Source organism: Rattus rattus, chromosome 3 (genome assembly GCF_011064425.1).
Source record: "Rattus rattus isolate New Zealand chromosome 3, Rrattus_CSIRO_v1, whole genome shotgun sequence".
Taxonomy (NCBI): domain Eukaryota; kingdom Metazoa; phylum Chordata; class Mammalia; order Rodentia; family Muridae; genus Rattus; species Rattus rattus.
This window is the reverse complement of record NC_046156.1, coordinates 49605621-49612409: the sequence shown is the minus strand read 5'-3', so window position 1 is coordinate 49612409 and position 6789 is coordinate 49605621.

The following is a 6789-nucleotide window of genomic DNA, read 5'->3' as shown; positions in this document are numbered from 1 at the left end:
CTGCCTCCTAAGTGCTGAGACCAAAGGTGGGTGTCATCACTGTCCTGTTCATTTTAGGAATTTTGAAAGGTCGGTCATTTTTGTTAAGTTTAAAACCAGGGTGGGGAAGGCATTTAGAAAGGCCAACGTGATCTCATTTTACTCTTGTGAAATCAAGCTAAGAAGGTAATGATGCTGCCCTTACTTCCCAGATCAAACTTAGTTTCCTTTTCCGTGGACAACATAGTTTTGACCAAGTGAAAGTGACTTTGTTTTCCTTTCAGGAAATTGGAACATTTAAAGAATCCTCAGCTTTCTCTGCATGGTGTGTAGATGGTGTGAGGCAATGTCAGTGAGGCTCTGTTCACCTGGCTGGGTGTGCAGTTTGTTGTTCCTGTTTTTTCTGTGGAGGGAAATCCTGAGCAGAAGTTGTCGTCTAAAGGCAGCCTCTCTGCTCACTGATGGGTGGTGTTCTGCTCTGCTGTGGTCTCACAGCCCAGAGGTGTTGCTTAGCAAGAATGCATTATCTACCAGGAGTCCCCTGGGTCACCTTGCTGTCCTCAGCAGGCCCCGATGTTGGAGGTCTGAGTGGGACCCCTCCATAGCCGCAGACCTCCCTTAGTTCTGCACTGAGCTCTCCACAGTTCAGGAGCAGATGTCACAGTTCCTGTGGGCTGCTTTTCTGAAGGCAAAATTACTCATTTATCATAAGCGATATTATGAAAGTTAGGAAGAGGCAAGGAGCTTCCCTGGGCAGCATCTGGGTTCTTCCTGCCTTCCTCTTCATTTGCCTTCCCTTTCTCCTTCCCTCCCACTGCCTCCTTTCCCATTAAAATTGTATTTATAGGATACTGTGAGGTTTTTCAACTCCTTTGTATATTTTTTCTTCCTGCTTTTTGAAGTGATTCACTATGTGTTGTTACCTTAATATATAATAAAATACCAAAACTTTACCAATATAGTCCTGTTAAATTTGATGACAGCAGATATGCATGGTGTTACATTCCTGTATAGCATGTTGGAGGTCCTGAGACTCTGCCTCAAAAAAAAATTCATATATAAACAAACAAAAATAAAGGTTTAGGGGCGTAGCTCTGTGTAAAGTCCTTATTGATGTGTGTGAGTCTCTGATGTGTGTGATTTTCAACATTCCCTACAACACCTCCCCCAAGTTCATAAAAATAATAATCCTACTTAAATTGTGAGACAGAAAGCTTTCAGGACCCTTCAGACGAGGTATGAAGTTCATCTTTAAATTTTTTACATACACGTAGGGTAAGTGTATGTGTTTCTGTATATGCACTGTAGCTTGTGAATGAAGGTCAAAGGTAGCCATCCCAGGGATCAAGCTTAAGTTGTCAGACTCAGGGCCAGGCACCTTTACTGCTGGGCTGCATTGGCTTCGATTTCATTTCTTGTATTGCATTGTCTTACAGCACCAGAAATTATTCTAGCAACTACTCAGATACATACCCTTATTTTCTGTGTCTCTACACTCTTCCCCCACCGGTTGAATAGATTCTGAACTTTATACACAGGAAATGCCAAGACCAAAGCATCTGTGCTTCCAGCTGCTCTCAGCATGTGACAAAGGCGTTCGAATAAAAGGAGGTGCTGGACTCCCCAGGTCTAATTTAAATTTCATAGTCTAATTAGTTTCCACCTTCTCTTTGTTTTTCTTTTTTAATCAAAGAAATTTAGCTCTGATCAAAAGTTATAAACCAAAAGATACAGTTAACAGTGAAAGGAAGCCCATGAAATGTGAGAAAGCATTCACAAATCTTTTTTTTTTTTTTCCAGCATGGAAAGGCTTAATGAGAGGACAAGACAAGGGAAAGGGATGAGAGAGAAGAAGAGTAGAAGAGGAGAGGAGTAAAGGCCAGCCATGAGCACATGGAGGAAAGGGGTAGGGGAAGGGACAAAGGGGAAAGAGGGGAAGAGCAAGAGAGCAAAAGCCACAAATCTTTTAATTAATATATAATTATCAGCTGGAGATATGGCTCTGCATTAAAGGCTAGGCTTACAACCCAAAGTATAAGAATATATAATTATCTGGGCATGGCAGTTGGAAGGCTGAGGTAGGAGAATTGCCAAGAGATTAAGGCCAACCCCGGGCTACATAGTAAATCTCAGGCCCTCCTGGGTTATGCCACTCCTGTCCTCTACACACACACACACACACACACACACACACACACACAGAGAGAGAGAGAGAGAGAGAGAGAGAGAGAGAGAGAGAGAGAGAGTTACTAAAATGTAACAACATTCAAAACCAAGTACTAACCAAAAAGTAAAGGATTTAAATAGTCATTCTCCAAAGAAGAGCACGAAAAGATTCTCTGCTGGACTTGGAAGACAGTACAAGAGTTTGAGGTTTGAGGTCAGCCTGGGCAACAAAAAAAGAAACACCCCCCAAAAAAAAAAAAAAAAGACTGAAACAGTTGAGGATTCAGGATATTTTTTTTTTGGACACACTTGTGATTACAAAATTACTTTCTACTGCAGTGGCTCTCAACACAGGAGTCACATATCAGATGTTCTATGTATTAGACATTATGACATGTATTTACATTATGATTCATAACAGCTAAATTACAGTCATGAAGGAGCAACGAAATATTTTGTGGTCAGGGGATCATCTCAACATGAACTCTATTAAAAGGTCACAGAATTAAGGTTGAGAACCACTGATCTACAGAGATGTAAGCAGTCCTACCAAGTTAAAACGAGCCAGCTGTGGTGGCACCTGCCTGCATTCCTAGAACTGAGAGGCTGAGGAGGACAATCAGGAGCTGGAAGCTGTGTGGGCTACATAATAAGACCCTGTTACAAAATAGAGGAATAAAAAAAAAAAAATGCAGGTTGGAGATTTAGCTCAGTGGTAGAGCGCTTGCCTAACAAGCTCAAGGCCCTGGGTTCGGTCCTCAGCTCCAAAAAAACAACCAAACAAAATGCCACTCATCAGTCCCACATTCAAATATATATTACTGGAGGTGGAGATATGACTCTGTGATTAAAAGCACTTGTTGTTCTTTCAGATAACTAGGTTCAATGGTGGTTCACAACTGTTACTTTATTACTGTGAAGAGAAACTGTGACCACATCAACTCTTATAAAGAAAAACATTTAGTTGGGCTTAGCTTACAGGTTCAGAGATTTAGTCCAGTATCGTCATGGTGGGGACAGTGGTAGCATGCAGGCAGGCATGGTGTTAGAGGAGCTGAGAGTTCTGTATGTATAGAGGCAGCAGAAAGGAAGACTGAGCCACTAGGCCTGGCCTGAGCTTCTGAGATCTCAAAGCCCACCCACTGGTGACACACTTTCTCCAGCAGCCACACCCACTCTAACAAAGTCATGCCTCCTAATGCCTCCATTGCCTAGAGCCTACAGGGGCCATTTTCTTTCAAACCACAACAACCTTCCATAAATTCGGTTCCAGGGGAAGCTAATAGGCACACATGTGATGCACATACATACATGCAGGCAAAACATTCATTCACATAAAAATCTTCAAAAACATTTAAATATGTACTGCTGGCGTTTAGGGCCAGAGTCCTGTCTCCAAGTCCTGATGTGCCAGGCTCAACTACCTATCCTAATGTTTCAAAGATGACAAAGGACAGGATAATCAACTTGACTATGAGAACTGGGTCATTCGTATTAAAAGAATGCCATCCCGGCTTTACTGAGATCTCCTTATATACCACGGCAAAAGCCGTGGAAAAACAATAAAGCAGGTGAAAATCCCCAACCAGGGAAACAGGAAAAATCTGTGTGGTGGAAAGTCCCGCCCCAAAACAGGGGTGTAAATAACTTCTTAACAACAACAATAAGCTAAAAGGCTCAGCGAGGGGGAAGGGAAACACCCCAAGGTAGGGCCCAACAGCAGCTAATACTGTCTACTTGACAATCAGTCCTTGGGCATATCTTGAAATTAGATGAACAGAGGTAGGAAGACCCACCTTAACTGTAGGCAGCCCTACTCCACGGGCTGGTGTCCTGGACTGAGTACAAAGGAGAAAGCAAGTTGAGCACCAGTGTTCCTTGATCACTCTACTTTTCCTGTCTCTTGCTAGGCTCTCCCCTGACCTGTGAGCTCAAATAAGTCCCTCTCTCCTGAAAGGTAAAAGTTTTAAAGTTGCCCCCCTAGAGCAGAAGAAAGAAATGGGTTAGGCCCCAGAATTGTATGTTCCAGGAAGCCCCTCCTAGGGCTATAGAATGGGTAATTACATCTGCCGGTTCAACAGCTTTCTCCCAGGAACTAGCTGACCATGAAGTTAGATTAGAATCTTAGAGAACAATCTTGAGAAGCAGGAAGCAGCTTCTTCCAAGAACTAGCAGACCATAAAGTTAAACAATCTTGAGAAACAGAGAGTTTCTCCTTGTGATTTTTCACTGGTATTCTCCACACTTTCCAATGATGCCATCTCTGCCCCCTCGGGTTGTGGTTTCTCCCTTTAAATACCCTTTCTTCCAGCCTCTCGGGGTCGAACTCCACTGCCCCTGCATGGGATACGAGTCTCGACTCCAGTGCACTGGTTCCTATTGATAAACCTTATGTGATTACAGCAAGGACAGTCTTGTGTGAGTTCTTGGGGGGTTGAGTTATCCCGAGACTTGAGTGAGGGTCTCCCCACTTTGGGGGTCTTTCACTCCTAAGATGCTTGTGTTAGAGGTTTTGATTAGGAAAACTAACTGATAAAGATGGATAAGGAGTTTGGTGGCCCCAAATCCCTATATCCAAGGCTAATCTTGAATTTATAATCTCCCCTCCTCATCCACGATCACGTGTGAGCATCCACAATTAAACCTATTAAGTCACACACATAAAACATGAAAGTACAAGGACTGATGTGGAAAATGGGTCAATGTTGAAAAGGAGGGAGAAGGGGACAAAAGAGGGTTCTAGTAAGTGGGCTTGATCAAAATACATTATAAACACTTACAAAAATACAGTGAATCATTAATTATAACTAATGCATGCTATTAAAAAGAAGAGCAGGGGCACAGCTATTTACATTTAATTAGGGTTGCTTACGTGAGCAAAGGTGAGGGGTTATTTATAGAAGCATAGATGGGCAACTTAATCCATTGCTATTCCACTGAAGAAAATACCTCCTCTCCTCAAACAATCATTAACTGCCCATAGCTCCTCAGGGAAGGGTGGGGCCTCATGAGCCCTCTCTAATGTTCACAAGGTCAAGACAGGTACTGTCTTGGAACAGTTCTTGGCTACTGTTGAGTTCATGTCATGCCAGGTAGACAACATTCCACAACACGCCTGCCTTTCTACCCTTCTTCTGGCTTTCAGATTCTACCATTACTGCTCCCACCCCACCGCCCACCCCACCAAGTGATGTTCCTTGAGTCTTGGAAGGAGCAAGTTAAATGCTCCATTTAGGGCTGAGCACTCAAGCCCCTAATCTCAGCACTTTGAGCAGTTATGAGTCTCTGTATTAACTACTACTGCAAAATTAAGCTTATTTTTTCCCCCAAAGCTGAAAGCAGTACTAATTTTTGGGTATAAACATAAATATTTGGAAGGCTGTTTGATATGCACAACACATCTACTCAGCAAAACAACAGTAGCTTCTCCACTAGGGCATATGATCTCCGCAGACACAGACTTGAGCAGGTCTTCTGGTCCAGGCATGAATCCTCTCCTATGGAGTGGGCCTCAAATCAAGAAGGAAAGAGGATGGCTTTCCACTTAACAGTTTGCCGCTATTGCAAAAGTGGGTACATCTTGCCTGGGAGTGCAACTGGGTAACACACAAGGTCACAGCGGGGCAAGACTGTTGGTGACTTCTTCCCTAGGCATCCAGTCCAGTTCCAGCTTAACTTAAGCACATACACGGTTTTTATAGCACTCGGATCTTATCATCTACATCTGGAGGGCCAGCAACAGTAGCAATGAGACTGGAGAGGTGGCCTAGCTGTTAAAAGAACTCAAGTTTGATTTCCAGTACCTGAGTTGTGGCTCACAAGCACCTATAACAATGTCTCCAAGGTACCTGATGAGATATTTCTGGCCTCTGTTGGCAACTGCATTCATATGCAGACACACACATTCAGAATTAAAAATAAATTTTGGGGCTAGGGATGGCTCAGCGGTTTAGGTCACATGTTGCTTTTGCAGAGGACTGGCTTCCAGTCCAGTACCCACATGGTGATTCACAATTATCTGTGACTTCCTACCTAGGAGGACACCCTCTTCTGGCTTCCGTGGGTACTAGGTTCACACGTGGTACACATAATACGTCATGAGGCAAAGCACTCATACATATAAAATAAATAAATCTAAAAATACTAAAAATAAATTTTAAAAAGTTGTAAACAACATATGTGTACCCAAGAATACAGAATTAAATACCAACAGTATCTCATTACCAGTTAATATTTGTATTCATTTCTGGGGTGGAGTTCCTTTTTGGACAGTTTCTTGATACTACAAAGCCAGAAGTTAAAGATAAACACAAAACAAACTTTACACCCAAAGGCTCTATAGGGTGCAAACTCCCATTTGCCTGCCTCATTATAGTACTAGGTAATCATTAGCTTCCTTCCACTTAGAAAGTTATGCTCGAAGTATATTTGGTTTTATTGCAATCGCTATACAGTAGAACATATAAAAACAAGCTTAGAGTAAGAAAATATACTATATATTTAGCATATATATAAACACATATATGTATGTGTCTATATGTATATATTTGTGTGTGTCTCTCTCTCTATATAAACATACTTGGGTTTTACGTATGTGGGGCCCTTCAGTCAAGCTCCTCTGAACTGAACTGGTGGTTGGTTGAT